This window comes from Malaclemys terrapin, chromosome 21 (genome assembly GCF_027887155.1).
Source record: "Malaclemys terrapin pileata isolate rMalTer1 chromosome 21, rMalTer1.hap1, whole genome shotgun sequence".
Taxonomy (NCBI): Eukaryota; Metazoa; Chordata; order Testudines; family Emydidae; genus Malaclemys; species Malaclemys terrapin.
This window is the reverse complement of record NC_071525.1, coordinates 17,653,659-17,672,557: the sequence shown is the minus strand read 5'-3', so window position 1 is coordinate 17,672,557 and position 18,899 is coordinate 17,653,659. Positions and strand designations below refer to the sequence as shown.

At 51.4% G+C, this 18,899-nt stretch overlaps 1 long non-coding RNA gene across 1 annotated transcript; it reads left to right on the top strand.

Moving 5' to 3' along the window:
* Window positions 1-1,154: 1,154 nt before the first annotated feature.
* On the top strand, window positions 1,155-5,552 carry LOC128827018 (uncharacterized). Its single transcript, XR_008442926.1, has 2 exons — window positions 1,155-2,382; window positions 3,319-5,552. It is a non-coding gene; the product is annotated as an uncharacterized LOC128827018 (long non-coding RNA).
* Window positions 5,553-18,899: the final 13,347 nt, after the last annotated feature.

Genomic DNA, 18,899 nt, shown 5'->3' with positions numbered 1-18,899 from the left:
GCCAGACCCCCCGGCTGGTGTGAATGGACCAGAGCTGAATTGGAGTCAATGGGGCCAGACCCCCCGGCTGGTGTGAATGGACCAGAGCTGAATTGGAGTCAATGGGGCCAGACCCCCCGGCTGGTGTGAATGGGCCAGAGCTGAATTGGAGTCAATGGGGCCAGACCCCCTGGCTGGTGTGAATGGACCAGAGCTGAATTGGAGTCAATGGGGCCAGACCCCCCGGCTGGTGTGAATGGGCCAGAGCTGAATTGGAGTCAATGGGGCCAGACCCCCCGGCTGGTGTGAATGGGCCAGAGCTGAATTGGAGTCAATGGGGCCAGACCCCCAGGTAGTGTAAATAGGTGTAGCTCCATTGAGTCCAAACCGTCTGAGAGCGCTGTTGCAGGGGAGTTTGCGGTCTGCATTAATCTGCCTATCTAGAATCTGTACTTGGGGCAGAGCTGCTCCCTGGGAACTGGGCACTTGTGTTTGAGCCGAGATTACTGATAGAGGGGTTTGTCTGTGTGCTGTTTGTGGCCATCTCTGTTCCAGTGCTGGTGTATGGTGTGTAATATACAAGTGGAACTATGAAGATACGAGGACTCTGGACCACTGATTTCTTCCCCAATGAGAAGCTGACCTGTGAGACCCCACATCTGCTTTTTCTTGGCCGAATGCCCTATGACCTTGGGCAGCTTATTTCCCCTCTTTGTCCATCTGGGTGCGTCTACACTGCAGTTGGGAGGCGTGATTGGGGCACAAGGAGGCATACCTTTGCTAGCTTTAGTCTATAATAGCACAGATACGGTAGTGTGGGCTAGCAACCCAAGTGAGTACCCAGGCGTGCTGGTGACCTTGAAGCTGCCAGAGTCCTCCAAGAAGATGATAGAGGGTGGGTATTTATTATATGCATTAAGGTAATGCCTACAGGCCCCTACTTGAAATCCCATTGACTCCAAGAGAATTATGGCTGATTTACACCAGCTGGGGATCTGGTCCTTTGACTCCAATGAAGCTAGGGACCATTTACACCAGGTGGGGATCTGGACTCATCATCATTTTCAGCAACTGCTGGAAACCTACAGATAATCCTGAGAAAATCTCATACCTCCCAAGAGCATAAGAATTGTCACTCCAGATAAAACCAATGAGTTAATCTGCCCTGATATAGATCCCCTCCTCCCTGAGCTGGAACAGAGCAATAGGCCCTTCTAGTCTGGTATCCTGTCTCCGAAAGTGGCCAGGAGTCCACTGGTGCCTCATCTGTACCATAGACAGAGTTAATATCACCTCCCTGCTACTGTAGCTGCTAAACTCTGGTGAGAGATCCTCGGAGCAAGATACTCACATGGACAAGTAACTCTCCATTGTTATTCTGCAAGAAAAATGCCGTGTGATATTCCCACTCTAAGGCACAATGCAGGTTTACTCTGATAGCAAAGAGTCAGCCAAGGCATCCTTGACTGCAAAATATTTCTTGAGTTTCTGGAACAGTTGCTGAGGGCAATGCATTCTGGGTGATTTCAGAAGGCTTTTTTGTGTAGTTGCAGGAAAACTCCCATAACCCCTGGAGCCTACTGCTTGTTCACTTGGTGACATAGCTTGCAGCAGCACTGCCTTCTGGGTGATACTTGAAAGCCTCTCATAGCAGTCTTCACAGCTGCCCTGGAGGAGTGTGGGAGAGGAACTCAACCTGCCATAAACCCTGAGAGATGTTCATAAGCCCCCTGGAGCAGGTGATATTTCCAGACTGCCTTCACAACATGGTAACAGCAAATATGCCTTGTGTGAAAGTGAAATGAATTCTATTAAAGAAATAGAATGAATTAAAGAATGCTGTATGTACCTTTAAGTAGAAATGAGAAATGCTGCAAGCCAGGGGGGCAGGAAAGCAGACATTAACTGCTTAACTTACCACTTAAGGGCAATTGGTGAAGCATTAGTCTTAGATCGATAAGAGTTAACAAGGAAGCAGGATATGCATATTGTGCTCCATGCATATTTTACAATTTTGCTCTCTTTGTCCCTTTGTTTAGTTCGCACCCTTTTATCTGTATAAATAAGACTGTTTGAATCTTGCACGGAGGCTCACATTATATGAATGTATTAGCAGAGAGCTGTGCTAATAAAACAGAGTGGTCTGACAAACTATGAGTCCTGAGTCTAACTTTGACAATTTGGAGGTTCCACCGAGATGGCAACCGTCTTCACTGGGGCTGTGTGATTCCTGACGATTTTTGTAGGACGACCCTGGTAGCCGGCACCTGGGCATTTGGCCCGAGCGGTCCTCCTCCTGAACGGAAGGGTGCACGACCACAGTGAGGTCTACGCCATCGAACCTGTTGGTTCCCACTCTGTTCTGGTAGGGATCCCGGGAACTGACATCAGGAATCTGGTCAGGTAATTATTTCTGTGTTTTGTCCGGACTGAGGACTGTCCTGTTCTGTGTCTATCCGTCCTCCTGTGGAGTGTTTGAGTCTGGGTGCCATCTCCGTCCGGGGATCGGCCGACCAAGGGGTTTCTGTCCCCACGGTCTGAGTGAGTGAAATCTGCACAATCGCAGCCGCACTGCACCTTGGGTTAAACCCTTGGTGTGAAAGCAAGGGTGATTGCGTCAGTAGCCTGTGGGCTCCTTTTGTGTGTTGCACCGGGCATCGCTCTGACGAACCAAAATTTCATCCCTGTCAGCCACCCTTTTCGAATAGCAGAAAGGAATTACAGACCAGAACAATCCTTATGACTGATTATGGTCACCCTTTTGTTTTAGAATAAGTTATAATGTCTACTATGGTTTCCTATATGTATTACAAAGTAGGCCTCTAGTTAAATATACATTTCTTTGTTTTAAGGTTTAGTAAGTAAGAAACACGATTCTCTATTGTGTCAAGTGCAGAGTCTTCACTTACCGGCTGGTCCGGCGGCACGCCATCGATGTTCTGTGATCGATTTATCGCGTCTGGTTAAGACGCGATAAATCGATCCCGGATCGATCCCGGAAGTGCTCACAGTCGGCGCCGGTACTCCAGCTCGCCGAGAGGAGTACGCGGCGTCGACGGGGGGAGACTTCCTGCCGCGTCTGGACCGCGGTAAATCCGGACTAAGGTACTTCGAATTCAGCTACGTTATTAACGTAGCTGAATTTGCGTACCTTAGTCCGAAGTCCGGACTAAGTGGGGACCAGGCCTATGTTAAGTATATTAGAGGAACATTGAAGGCCTGGGTCTCAATGTAAATTGTCTTGGTTATTGATTGTAAAACTTAGCAAGGTTTAATTTGCAATGCCTTTTTGCTCGATATAAAATACTACTGTTTGTATTCTCAATCTGTGTGAATAAGGAATGTATGCATCAGGAAAAGATAAGGTGTGAAGGTCATTGTTATAGCCAGAGTCAAGGAAGAAGAAGTAAAGAGACTTAAAGGACATCAAAGAATCATCAGGTTCTGCTTACTATCCAGATGGCTGTTAAACTGTCTGGCATCACAGCGTGCATACATGCTTCGCAGTGTAAGAAGGCATCCCCCAGCAAACCAATCACCTCAGGACCACGCAGAGTCAATTTTGACTCCAGAAGAAGACGTAGAGGAACAGCCTGCAATACCTTACCATCTACGCTCTCGTAAGGGTTGCCAGAAGCAGACGAGGACCTAAAGCAAGGCCCAAAAAGAAGCAGTAGTGAGCCTAGCACCTGCTGCCTGGTGAATGTAAAACTGTGACTGCGGTTCCCTCAGTTGAGGTTGTCAGAACCGGAAGGGCCTTGCCTCCAACATGAGCCTCTGGTGGCGCCTGTTCCTCGGCTGCTGGTATCTTAAGGTCTGGGGAGTCCACAATGAAAATTCTTTTATCCAGCAGCAAGTGTGGATAGCTCAGACCCTTAATATTTCTAATTCCTGGGTCTGTAGCCACATCCCAGCTCACTCTCAAGCTGGTGTTCCTGTCCTGGCAATCCCATTCAATTCCCCAGACCACACTGGAGGACCTCGTCCATTTAACAAAACATAGAACAATAATGACACTTGGGAAGCAGTGGGAATAAATGTATCTAAATGGATAAGTGTGGTGGAGGGAAAAGGTCATTTGTGTTGGGTGTATAATGGGACAGAGCTGGATCTGGGAAAAAGTCATTGCCTTCAGCATATTGTGGCCAATTGTGTATGGAATTATTCGAAGAAAACTGAAGAGTGGCAGGCCGGGTATGGGGATATGAATTTTTTCTCGACCTGGGATCAAACAGAAAAATCAATCTCATGTTCCCCCTACAGTAACCTTAGTGAAAACAATACAATCTTTCAATGCCGTGCAAATAACACCACTCCTCGTAAGGAGAATTACCCTGTGCCCTTCGGAGGATATTACTCCTCCTTTGTAGGCACCTATGTGACAAATGGGTGCAACTGATCCTTTCTAGCCTTAATAGGCCATCATTGGGTTTGTGGGACCAAAGCTTATACTGTGTTACCAGCTAACTGGTCAGGTATCTGTTATCCCGCCCGACTCTTCCCACAATTCCGAGTGCTAGGGTCCTTCCCACGAGAACGCCTTCGTAATTTCAGGCGAAGAAGAATGGTGTGTAAATAACATAAGCCCCTTGACCTGGGAAGAGGCGATTGGCGGTTCCCTTATCCCACTTGGGGGAGTAATACACCATGCAAAAAGGCTCGTAAGGTTACAAGCAGTAGTTGAAATAATGGCAAATGAAACCGGAGAGAGTTTAAAGACCCTGCCCAAAGAGACAGGGGCGATCCGACAGACGGCCCTCCAAAACCATCAGGCATTGGACATAGTGCTGGCGGCCAAAGGAGGGACCTGTGCTCTCATTGGAAAAGAATATTGTGTGTTCATACCTGACGACACCAATGAGGTAATAGATCGCGCTAATCACTTAGAACAAATTGCATATCTTCCCCATGAAGAGCCGAGTTCTTTATGGAAGTGGCTAAGTAACCTATTCAATTTCCCTGGCATAGGAAACTGGTTGTTTCAGGGAGCCCTGACTATCCTGTGTGGAATCCTAATGATTTTTGTCTGTTTTCAGTTAATCTCCTGTTGTATACAGAATTCTGTAAGGTATGCCACCCAGGTGACTGCCCCAAAACAGAGTGCTAGTATGATGATGTTAAATATCACTGATGAACGAAGCGATAAAGAACTATTCATAGGTGGAACCCAGTAATTGTTGGTCTTTGCGTAAGCTTGACCAAAAGGAGGGATTGTGAAAGTGAAATGAATTCTATTAAAGAAATAGCATGAATTAAAGAATGCTGTATGTACCTTTAAGTAGAAATGAGAAATGCTGCAAGCCAGGGGGCAGGAAAGCAGACATTAACTGCTTAACTTACCACTTAAGGGCAATTGGTGAAGCATTAGTCTTAGATCGATAAGAGATAACAAGGAAGCAGGATATGCATATTGTGCTCCATGCATATTTTACAATTTTGCTCTCTCTGTCCCTTTGTTTAGTTCGCACCCTTTTATCTGTATAAATAAGACTGTTTGAATCTTGCATGGAGGCTCACATTATCTGAATGTATTAGCAGAGCGCTGTGCTAATAAAACAGAGTGGTCTGAAAAACTATGAGTCCTGAGTCTAACTTTGACACTTGCTTAGCGAACTTTTAACCAGACATGAAACCAGGTTGACCTGATGTGTGTGCATCTACATGACATCCAGAGGGAATCTCTGATACTTAAACACTTTTGTTGTTGTTACCTGCTATATTGCCACTGAAGTTCCCAGAGGTCTGCAAAAAATAAAACAGAAGGGGAGGCATTTATTATTTGCATTATGGTAACACATAAAGACCCCTACTTGAGAGCCCATTGAATCAACGGAATTACACTGATTGACCCCAGTTGTGCTTCTGGCCCCATCCACATTCTCATCCACTCCTGGAAACCTACCGATAATCCTCAGCAAAACTCATACATCCCAGGGCTGCCTAATTCCTGGCACCAAGCCCGATTGCTGAAATTCTGGGAGGCAGGAGGGACAGTTTCGTAGCTGGCTTTGCCAGCAAAGGAGTGGGCAGTTAATGGGCAGTGAGGCAGTACTTGATAGTGGAAAGATAACTGCTGATACTCACCGATCTTGCCCCATTTGGGTATTTCTGCAACAGGGGAAAGACAAGATAGGTGCAAATAATATTCATTTTCAGCAGTCCACGAAGGTATCAGAACTTCCATCACTTACAGAATCATAGGGAAGGAACCTCCAGAGGTCATCCAGTCCAGTCCCCTGCACTCGTGGCAGGACTAAGTATTATCTAGACCATTCCTGACAGTGTTTGTCTAAACTGCTCTTAAAAATCTCCAATGATGGAGATTCCACAACCTCCCTAGGCCATTTATTCCAGTGCTTAACTATCCTGACAGGAAGTTTTTCTTAATGTCCAACCTAAATCTCCTTTGCTGCAATTTAAGCCCATTGCTTCTTGTCCTAATGAACTTAGGAACATAAGAATTACCACACCAGATCAGACCTACAGGACAATCTGCCCTGGTATCCCTCCTGCCTCTCACACAGCAATGGGGCTATAGTCTGGTATCCTGTCTCCTGCATAATGACAGGTTTCAGAGTAGCAGCCGTGTTAGTCTGTATCCGCAAAAAGAACCTATCCTGAAAGATGATCCCTCACTCTCACAGATCTTGGGAGACAGACCTGTCGTCGCTTACAGACAACCCCCCAACCTAAAGCAAATACTCACCAGCAACCACACATCACTGAACAAAACCACTGACCCAGGAACCTATCCTTGTAACAAAGCCCGATGCCAACTCTGTCCACATATCTATTCAAGTGACATCATCATAGGACCTAATCACATCAGCCATACCATCAGGGGCTCGTTCACCTGCACATCTACCAATGTGATATATGCCATCATGTGCCAGCAATGCCCCTCTGCCATGTACATTGTCCAAACTAGATAGTCTCTATGCAAAAGAATTAATGGACACAAATCTGACATCAGGAATCATAATACTCAAAAACCAGTGGGAGAACACTTTAACCTGTCTGGGCATTCAATGTCAGACCTATCTTATAACAGGAAAACTTCAAAAACAGACTCCAATGAGAGACTGCTGAGCTGGAATTGATATGCAAAGTAGATACAATCAACTCAGGATTAAATAAGGACTGGGAATGGCTGAGCCATTACAAACGTTGAATCTATCTCCCCTTGTAAGTACTCTCACACTTCTTATCACACTGTCTGTACTGGGCTAGCTTGATTATCACTTCCAAAGCTTTTTTTCTCTTACTTAATTGGCCTCTCAGAGTTGGTAAGATAACTCTCACCTGTTCATGCTCTCTGTATGTGTGTATATACATCTCCTCAATATTTATTCCACTCTATATGCATCCGAAGAAGTGGGCTGTAGTCCACGAAAGCTTATGCTCTAATAAATTTGTTAGTCTCTAAGGTGCCACAAGTACTCCTGTTCTTTTTGTCTGCTGCAGTGGCCATCAGTAGCATGTCTAGGAGAAAGGGCACAAAGCTCCCCCTAGTGGACAATGTTGGAACATCATGGGGGGAGGTTTTCTCCTAACTCCCTTTATGGAAGGGGACTGCTGTCCCCTTACTAAAACTCAGTGGTTTGTTTTGGTTGCTAGCTCCGAGTACCAAAAGGAGGGGGCGGCGGTCGATGGGAAATCAGGACCCTGAGACTGACAGTACCCAGGAACAATGGGGAGAGGCCAATGCTCTAGGTCAGCCTGATGGACAGTGCGGGCAGGCTAATCAGGGAGTCAGGAGACCGGGGGGTCCCGTCCTCCGTGTGAGCTGGGTCAGACAGAGAGGGGCCAAGCTAAGGAGAGAGCAGGGTGTGAAGCGGAGCTGGGGAGCAGAGCCGGGCTGGCCAGAGGGGGCAGAGAAGCAGCCCAGGGAGAAGGTCAGAGCTGGGAGCAGAATCACAGAATCAGCCCACAGAACAGACCTGTGCTGGGGGCAGAGCTGCAGCAACCAGAGCCAGAGGGGCCAGACAAGCAGCCCAGGGAGCTGGAGGCAGAGCAGCAGCAGCAGCCATGCTGAGGCCGTGTGGAGCCGGAGCTGAGGCAGAGCGGTGGAGCTGGGACTGGAGCTGGAGCTGGAGCTGGAGCTGGAGCAGTCCGGAGCCGGGTGCGGTGAGCAGCTGGGCAGTGTGAAGGGGACCATGGTCACCAGGCCCAGCACAGGGAGACGCCCCCAGCCAAGAGGCCCTGCAGGCCGCACTGGGAGGGGGATCGTAACCCCGACAGGGCGGGGGCAACACTGGGAAGAAGGATCCTGCCACCAGCCTGAGGATGTGTGGCCACCGCCAGAGCAAGTGTCCGACCCGCAGCATCCCTGCAGCACAACCAGGGCCTGGGCAGGGCCCTGGGACGTGTGAGGAACAGACTGAACGTCCCTGACATCTCAGAGACGCTGGCTGTGGTGTCCCCGTGCCATGGAGCGGGCTGACGTGTTTTCCATTCATCTTTCCCATTTTTCCTTATTTTTTAAAATTGATTGATTGCTGTTTAATAAATTGTATTTGCTTTGAACTGAATGAAATGATCAGTGGGTCAGGGAAGTGTCCAGTGCAGATAGAGCCCCCCAAAGTGGGGCACTCCAGCACGTTTCCTAAGTGACCACAACAAGGTTGGGGGTCGAGCCCCCCAGGAATCCTGAGCCCAGCCTGGTCGGGGTTACGAGGACTCTGCCAGACAGGAGAGTGGAAGGGGAGTCCTCCAGAGCAGGGAGGCCTCTGGGTAAAGGAAGTGGGAGCAAGGACTCAGATCCTTCCGTTCCCCCATTTCACCGGGGTAGTGCAGAAGCCAGGAAAGTTCCCCACAGTAGCGGGACCATTCCCCCGCTTACATTTAGTTAGAGGTTGATCTTACCCTTGAGCAGGAGGGTTTCGATCCCTTCCCAAACTCTTCGTTATTTCTCAGACGTCCTCGTTATCCGAACGCTGGATGTTCTTAGTACCTCTCTGCAGCCTGCGCCAGTGAGCCTCCCAGATTGGGTTGCCAACCCCCCAGGATTGTCCTGGAGTCTCCAGGAATTAAAGAGTCATCTTTAATTAACGATTGTGTCATGTGATGAAACCTCCAGGAATATGTCCCACCAAATTTGGCAACTCTGCTCCCAGCCTGGGCTGACAGATGTGGGCTTGCAGCCTCGCACTACTGTTCTAGGAATAGCTGTGTGCGGATCTGGAGGGAGCTTGGGCTCCGAACCCCACCCCTTTCGCCAGCCTTCAGAGCCCAAACTCCAGCTGGCGCTGCGGTTTCAGAGCTTTGTTTACACGGCTAGTTTCAGAGTGCCAGCCCTGCACCCCCAAGTCTGCTGATCCTGGCTGGGAGCCTCGCTTCCACTGGCCGTGTAGAGTAACTTAGGGCCCAGATCCTCAAAGGTAGCTAGGTCTAGGTGTTGAGAGTCCAGGCCCCATTTTCCAAAGTGAATTAGGCACTTAAGAGCCTGCCTGTTACTGAGCCAAAGGCCATTAGGCTCCTAGACAGGCAGAGGGGCCAGCTGCCCCATGACAGAAGGAGGCTGTATATGAGCTGCCTAAAATGGAGGAACCCAAAATCACTCGTCTCTTTGGAAATTTCTGACCCATTTCTTAGTTATACAAAGGGCACTTTAAACACCCTGGCCGTGTAAATAGACCTTGATGTGGGTTGTGACAGACCCAGACCAGTGGGGTACAGGAGTCTGGTAGAGGGTGTCAAAGTTAGATTCAGGACTCATAGTTTGTCAGACCACTCTGTTTTATTAGCACAGCGCTCTGCTAATACATTCAGATAATGTGAGCCCCCATGCAAGATTCAAACAGTCTTATTTATACAGATAAAAGGGTGCGAACTAAACAAAGGGACAGAGAGAGCAAAATTGTAAAATTTGCATAGGGCACAATATGCATATCCTGCTTCCTTATTAACTCTTATCGATGTAAGGCAAATGCTTCACCAATTGCCCTTAAGTGGCAAGTTAAGCAGTTAATGTCTGCTTTCCTGCCCCCCTGGCTTGCAGCATTTCTCATTTCTACTTAAAGGTACATACAGCATTCTTTAATTCATTCTATTTCTTTAATATAATTCATTTCACTTTCACAAGGGCAAATATACTGGTCACTGGATGAGTAGTTTTCTGTTCTTCTTCGAGTGCTTGCTCATATCCATTCCATTAGGTGTGTGCGCGCCGCGTGCACGATCGTCGGAAGATTTTCTACCCTAGCAACACCGGCGGGTCGGCTGTGGAGCCCCCTAGAGTGGCGCCTTCATGGCGCTGAATATATACCCCAGCCGACCCGGCGCCCCCTCAGTTCCTTCTTACCGCCCCTGACGGTCGTTGGAACTGTGGAGCGCGGCATAGCTGTTCTCCACTCTCCCTAGCTTAGTTAGTTATTCGCAGTTGTAGTTATAGTTATAGTTATAGTGTTTGTAGTTTAATAGTTAAATAGTTTTAAAGTTGTTAGATTTGTTATAATAGTCCAGGGGACTAAGGGGGTCGTCGCCCCCTTTCTCCCCCGGCCGCGGGCCCGGGCTCATGCCCAGAGCTCCCGGCTTCAAGCAGTGCGCCTCCTGCGCTAAACCTATGCCCACGAGCGACCCGCACGACTCCTGTCTGAAGTGCCTGGGAGAGTCCCACCAAACAGATAAGTGCAAGATCTGTAAGGCCTTCAGACCAAGGACCAAGAAAGAGCGGGACTTTCGGCTCCGGCAACTCCTGATGGAGGCGGCACTTAGCCCGGACACTCCTTCTACGAGCCAGGCCCAGGCACCTAGCGCCTCGGTGCGCAGTGCCCCAGCAGCACCGGCAATGCCGACAACGCGGGCGGTGTCGGACAAACCTCCCCGGCACCGGACCTCGTCGGCACCGCAGCAGGCACCTCGGCGCCGGTCATTATCCCCGGGGCATAAAAAAGCCCATAAGACGGGGACCTCTATACCGAAGACGCCGGCTCCCCCAGTGCCGGGGGTAGAGCCGAGTGCGCCGGTGGAGCACCGGAAACAGGTGCCTCCAGCACTGTCGACTCCGGCACCGAGGCCGTTGAGTCCGGTGCAGATAGCGTCTCCACCGAGACCGGCGGTAATACAACTCCCGTCGACTCCGGAGACCTTCGTGGCGGCGAGAGACTTGATAGCTCTCACGGAGCCGGCACCGCCTAAACCACTGGCACCGACGGCACCGTTGACCCGCCCGGTCCAGTCAAGGGGGAAACCTGCCTTGATGCGCCCTCCATCACAAGGGCTGGAACCTCGGCACCGGTCCAGGTCCAGAAGCAGGTCCCCACGCCGCTCGCAGTCCCGGCACCGAATATCACCTCGGCACCGGTCGTACTCGCGGCCAAGATCTTCGTCTCGGCACCGGTCTACGTCTCGGCACCGCTATGATCGTCGGCACCGATCAACGTCGAGACGTAGTTCTCGGCACCGCTACGGTCGACGCTCGACGTCGAGAGGCCGCTCCCGGCACCGGGCATACTCCAGGTCCTCGTCGAGGTCCAGATCCAGCTCCCGGCACCGACGAGGTCATCGGCACCGATCGCGGTCCCGGCACCGTTCACCGGCACAGCGCAGAGATAGATCATCTCCAGACCGGTACCGTGCGGCACCGCAGCCCACGGGGATCATTTCATCTCTCTCGGCACCGCCATGGCCGTCAAGATCGGTGTCTCGCTCCTCGGAGGACCTGTCGAGATCGGCATACCCCCCTCAAGGGCAAGCCGAGGAACGGAACTTGGGCCATTGGCAGGAGATGGCAAAGGACCACTCTCATGGACCATCTCACTGGTCATTTTGGACCCCGTGGGCGTACCACCAGGAGCAAGGGGCTCCAATACCATCGACCTCTCGCTCGGGTCACTCGGTTAGAAGGGCCCCAGAATCCACCATCTCTCGGCCTCCGCCAGGGGGCATGGAAGCTTCCGTGTCCACGCCACCTGACACCATAGACCCGAGTACAGGTGATGCTCCGGCCCAAGAGCAAGGGGATCAGGACCCCCCCTTGGATCCAGTACCACCGGAGGCGTCTTCCTCCTCCTCTCCGGATGAGGCAGTGGCGGGCACTTCATGTACGGGTCCCCCTCCGATAGATCTTCGGGCTCACCAGGATCTCCTGCGTAGGATGGCCCGTAATATGGACCTGCAGGCGGAGGAGATAGTGGAAGTACAGGACCCTATCGTGAACATCCTCGGAGCGGATGCCCCATCGAGGGTGGCGCTACCCCTGATCCGCACGATACAAACCAATGTGGATACGATATGGCAAACTCCTGCCTCTATCCCACCCACAGCGAGAGGGGTGGAAAGGAAGTACTTTGTCCCGTCTAAGGACTACGGGTACTTGTATACCCACCCCCAACCGTGTTCACTGGTGGTGGAATCAGTGAACGCACGAGAGCGCCACGGCCAGCAGGCTGCAGCGCCTAAATCAAAAGAGGCTAAGCGGCTCGATTTGTTTGGCCGTAAGGTTTACTCAGCCGGAGGGCTGCAACTTAGAGCGGCGAACCAACAGGCACTATTGAGCCGTTACAATTTTAACTCCTGGAACTCTATGGGGAAGTTTAAGGAGTTGATTCCCCAAGAGTCCAGGGAAGAGTTTGGAGCCATGGTAGAGGAGGGTAAGAAGGTGGCTCGGACCTCCTTGCAGGCCTCCTTGGACATAGCAGACTCAGCTGCGAGGACCCTGGCTTCGGGTATCGCTATGCGGAGGATCTCCTGGCTTCAAGTTTCGGGTTTGCCTCCGGAGCTACAGCAAACCCTACAGGATCTGCCCTTTGAGGGACATGGATTGTTCTCGGACAAGACGGACTCTCGCCTGCAGAGCCTCAAGGACTCGAGAACAATCATGCGCTCCCTGGGGATGCATGTTGTGGGCCCTCAGCGCAGGCCATTTAGGCCGCAGCCTCAGCGCTTCTACCCCCCCCCCCGCCTCGTCAGAGACAGGACTCGACCCGGAGGCGAGGGCGAGGTGGTAGAAGAAGGTGGGCCGGCCCTCAACCCGGCCAGAACCAAGGGCCACCTAGACCACCTTCAGGCCCCAGGCAGAACTTTTGAAGGTGCGGTCGAGGACGGCGCCCCAGTCATCCCCCAGGATCCAGCCCCCTCCTTTCGGGATCGTCTCTCCCACTTCCACCGTGCTTGGTCCCTTATAACTTCGGACCGTTGGGTCCTCCGCACAGTGGAGAGGGGATACACTATCCAGTTTTCTTCTATCCCCCCCTCCCACCCCCCTTCCCCGTCCCTCTTCAGGGACCCTTCTCACGAGCAACTTCTTATACAGGAGGTTTCCACGCTCCTTGCTATGGGGGCCATAGAGGAGGTTCCAGTAGAGTTAAGGGGCAGGGGATTTTATTCCCGTTACTTCCTGATCCCCAAGTCCAAAGGAGGCCTGCGGCCCATCTTGGACTTGCGCGGACTCAACAAATTCGTAGTAAAGTTGAAGTTCCGCATGGTCTCTTTGGGGGCCATTATCCCTTCCCTCGATCCTGGAGACTGGTTCGCCGCCCTCGACATGAAAGACGCATACTTTCACATCTCAATTTACCCACCTCACAGACGCTTCCTGCGATTCGTGGTAAACATGGTGCACTACCAATTTGCAGTCCTTCCCTTCGGCCTATCCTCGGCCCCAAGAGTGTTCACGAAATGTATGGCTGTCGTGGCAGCGTACCTTCGTCGGCAGGGGATACAGGTGTTCCCGTACCTAGACGACTGGCTGGTACGCGGTCGCACCAAGGAGCAAGTTCAAGCTCACGTCCACAGAATAGTGCACACATTCAACGAGTTGGGCATCCTACTCAACAAGGACAAATCCACTCTAGAACCTACCCAGAGAATAGAATTCATAGGCGCAGTTCTAGACTCCAGACGTGCACAAGCCACCCTGCCAGACAACCGATTTGGCACCATCACGAGCCTCATTCAAGGGCTCCAGGCGTTCCCAACTACCACGGTGAGGTCGTGCCTTACCCTGCTGGGTCACATGGCCTCCTGCACGTACGTAACCAGGCATGCCAGACTTCGGCTTCGCCCACTCCAGACCTGGGTGTCGTCAATATATCGACCAAATCGGGACAGCCTGAACATGGTGGTCACGGTCCCGATCTCGGTCCTGACCTCCCTCACCTGGTGGCTAGATCACAATGTGGTCTGCGAGGGGATGCCATTTCACGCCCCACAACCCTCTCTGCACCTGGTCACAGACGCTTCACCTCTGGGTTGGGGCGCCCATCTCAACGAACACCATACCCAGGGCCTGTGGACTGCACCCCAGCTAGCCCTGCACATCAATGTTCGGGAACTGATGGCGGTGCGCCTGGCGTGCCAGGCATTTCTCAACCTCCTACGTGGCCGATGTGTGTTAGTTCTCATCGACAACACCACGGCCATGTTTTACATCAACAAGCAAGGAGGAGCACGTTCGTCAATTCTATGCCAAGAGGCCATTCGCCTGTGGGACTTCTGCATCGCCCACTCAATCCATCTCACGGCATCGTTCCTCCCTGGAGTCCAGAACACTCTAGCGGACCGACTCAGCAGGTCCTTCCAGACGCACGAGTGGTCTATCCGTCCGGACATCATACATTCCATCTTCCGGAGGTGGGGGTTTCCCCAGATAGACCTGTTTGCATCTCGAGACAACAGGAAGTGCCACGTGTTCTGCTCCCTACAAGGTCGAGCTCCGGGCTCCCTCTCGGATGCGTTTCTCCTTCCCTGAAAGACCACCTGTTTTATGCCTTCCCTCCGTTTCCTCTGGTCCACAAGGTACTGTTAAAATTGCGCAGAGACCAGGCACAGGTAATTCTGGTCGCTCCAGCGTGGCCGAGACAACATTGGTACACCACACTGTTGGAACTCTCGGTTCAGACACCGATCCCGCTTCCGTTGTGTCCGGATCTCATCTCTCAGGACCACGGCCGGCTGCGTCACCCCGACCTGCAATCACTCCACCTCACGGCGTGGCTGCTCCATGGTTCACCCAGGCAGAGCAGCAATGCTCACACTCTGTCCAACAGATTCTGCTGAGCAGTAGGAAGCCCTCAACACGCACCACGTACCTGGCCAAGTGGAAGCGGTTCTCCTGTTGGTGCGAACAACGAGCCATGTCCCCGTTGCAGGCACCCATTCCTCTCATTTTGGAATATCTCCTCTCCCTAAAACAGCAGGGGTTGGCGATATCTTCAATTAGAGTTCACCTGGCCGCTATATCAGCCTTTCACCCAGGGGAACTCGCGTCCTCGGTATTCTCTAACCCGATGGTCGTTAGATTCCTCAAGGGCTTAGACCGGATGTACCCACAACAACGTCAGCCCGTTCAGACGTGGGACCTCAACCTGGTTCTCTCCAAGCTCACAGGTCCTCCATTCGAGCCACTGGCCACCTGTTCACTTTTGTACCTATCCTGGAAGACAGCCTTCCTTGTAGCCATCACCTCAGCAAGGCGCGTTTCTGAACTCAGGGCACTTACATCCGAGCCCCCTTATACAGTTTTCCATAAGGATAAAGTGCAGCTTCGTCCACATCCTGCCTTTCTCCCTAAGGTGGTTTCTCCTTTTCACATCAACCAGGACATCTTTCTCCCGGTCTTTCATCCCAAACCACATGCCACTCGCCAGGATCAACGTTTGCATTCCCTGGACGTACGAAGGGCCCTGGCCTTCTATATTGACCGCACAAAGCACTTTAGAAAGATGACGCAACTCTTCGTTGCAGTGGCCGACCGAATAAAAGGCTCACCGGTCTCCTCACAACGCCTATCCTCCTGGATTACGTCTTGCATCCGGACTTGCTATGACCTGGCAGGTGTCTCAGCACCGCACCTCACCGCTCACTCCACGAGGGCCCAGGCTTCCTCGACGGCTTTCCTGGCACAAGTTCCGATCCAGGACATTTGTAGAGCAGCGGTTTGGTCATCAGTCCACACATTTACAGCTCACTATGCACTAGTGCAGCAGTCCAGGGACGATGCTGCATTCGGATCAGCGGTTTTGCACACAGCAATGTCTCACTCCGACCCCACCACCTAAGTTGGGCTTGGGAGTCACCTAATGGAATGGATATGAGCAAGCACTCGAAGAAGAAAAGACGGTTACTCACCGTTGTAACTGTTGTTCTTCGAGATGTGTTGCTCATATCCATTCCAAACCCGCCCCCCGTCCCCACTGTCGGAGTAGCCGGCAAGAAGGAACTGAGGGGGCGCCGGGTCGGCTGGGGTATATATTCAGCGCCATGAAGGCGCCACTCTAGGGGGCTCCACAGCCGACCCGCCGGTGTTGCTAGGGTAGAAAATCTTCCGACGATCGTGCACGCGGCGCGCACACACCTAATGGAATGGATATGAGCAACACATCTCGAAGAACAACAGTTACAACGGTGAGTAACCGTCTTTTCCCTGAGTGACCAGAGCAGGGGCTGCACTAGAGTAATCAGGAACATGCTAGAACCAGTTAAGGCAGGCAGGCTAATTAGAACACCTGGAGCCAATTAAGAAGAAGCTGCTAGAATCAATTAAGGCAGGCTAATCAGGGCACCTGGGTTTTAAAAGGAGCTCACTTCATCTTGTGGTGTGACTGTGAGGATCTGGGAGCAAGAGGCACAAGGAGCTGAGAGTGAGAGGGTGTGCTGCTGGAGGACTGAGGAGCACAAGCGTTATCAGACACCAGGAGGAAGGTCCTGTGGTGAGAATAAGGAAGGTGTTTGGAGGAGGCCATGGGGAAGTAGCCCAGGGAGTTGTAGCTGTCATGCAGCTGTTACAGGAGGCACTATAGACAGCTGCAGTCCACAGGGCCCTGGGCTGGAACCCGGAGTAGAGGGTGGGCCTGGGTTCCTTCCAAACCTCCCAATTGACCTGGACTGTGGGTTCTTCCAGAGGGGAAGGTCTCTGGGCTGTTCCCCAACCCACACGGTGAATCTCTGAGGCAAGAAAATCCACCAATAAGTGCAGGACCCACCAAGATAGAGGAGGAACTTTGTCACATGGTGGAAATCACAGTTACATGGAGCGTCACTGACAATCAGTGCCGTAGGCTGCCCTCTTTATTACCTTCCCACAAAACAGTTTGAATTATAACCCTAACACCCAACGCTGTCTGTCGTGTGCTCTCAGCCTATGCCTTCATAGGAATTTAAGGCTGAATTTGTCCCATAGCATCCAATGCTGCATCGTTACAGCCAGGCCTGCTGATAGCAATTCCGGGCCCCAGGGCAAAACAGTCAATGAGCGCTATTCCGGCATGGCCAGGGCTTCCACATACCCACCCAGCTGCCTTCACTGCCGCCGGTACCACCCCACAGGTGCCTAGGAGCCCTTTGGCCCACCTGAGCAATTTAACAGGCCCGGTGCTCCTGGCCAGTGCAGTTGCTACTGTGGCAGTGGTTGGGGGCCCCCAGGCACTTTTAAATAGCCCGGGACCCTGGGCAATTGCCCCCTTCCTCCCCCGTCGGTGGGCTTGCTTAGAGCAGAAAACTGAGTCGGCAACCCTGAGCCCTGCAGATGAATATTGCCTCCTAATGGGCGCTGTAATTATTGCTGTCTCTGTGTATAGGCACAACCACAAGGAAGACTTCTGCTTCAAAGCGTTCTCTAGACTGCCTCTAATCCAGTGGCTCTGAACCTTTCCAGACAACTGTGCCCCTTCCAGAAGTCTGATTTGTCTTGCCTACCCCAAGTTTCACCTCACTCAAAAACGGCTTGCATACAAAATCAGACATAAAAATACAAAAGTGTCACAGCCACACTAGTACTGAAAAATTGCTGACTTTCTCATTTTACCGTATAATTATACAATAAATCATTTGGAATATAAATATTGTACTTACATTTCATTGTACAGTATAAACTAGTCATTGTCTGTATGAAATTTTAGTTTGTACTGACTTAGCTAGTGCTTTTTGCACAGCCTGTTGTAAAACCAGGCAAATATCTAGATGAGTTGATGTACCCCCTGGAAGATCTCTGTGTACCCCCAGGGGTACCCATACCCTGGTTGAGAACCACTGCTCTAATCACCGTTCACACAGCCTGGCTCTCTGACCCCCTCTGGTGGCTGCACCACATAGTTTCTTATGTGTCTGCTTTGAGCTAACAGACCTGCTGGGTTCTTTATCCCGTGCAGTAGAGACTCATGCTTTTATATGCTCGGGTACCTTGTAATGGGACATCCTTGGACAGGTCATTCCCAGTGGGGATTAGATTTTAACAAAATCCATTGCATCCATCTGAAATGAAAACACATTTAAATGGAATTCAAGTTGAATTCATCTGGCAGCTAATTACAATTCTCTGAAGACCGCTGGTGGCTGTAAAGTATACTGCCCGAGCTAAAAGAGTCGTAGCTGTTAAATAAAAGTCAGTAACCAACTAATAAATGTCTATGCTGCCCCGCCTCTTGGAGGCACAAATTCACTCTGCATAAGTGTGATGTGAATCACATCTGCATTGTCTTTAGATTTTATGGTGGACCCCAGCTTTTCTGGCAAAATTTTGTTCCCAGACACTCCCCACCCCAATCACCTCTCATTGGACACAGACCCACCTCTCGGAGAAGGCTGCAGAGAAAGATTCCTGCGGGAGAAGAGATCCCTGTACCGGGAATGGACTCCACAAGGGGAAGCAGAACTCTGGGGAATCAGGAGGCAGCTGGTGGTGCCCCAGAAATATTGCTGCAGGCTATTGTACCTGGCCCACGATGTCCCTCTCTCAGGACACCAGGGGATTCAGTGCCCCAGGCAGCGGCTGCTGTAGATCTTTTACTGGCCCAGAGTCTGTGACAGGTCCAGCAGTACTGCAGGTCCTGCGACCCCTGCCAGAGGGTGGGGAAGGCCCTCGATAAGGGTGAAGCTCCCTTGAGACCTCTGCCCATCATAGAGGAAACTTTCCAGAACGGGGCTATTGACATAGTGGGGCCCCTGAGCAAGACTACCTGTTCGGGGAAGAAATACATCCT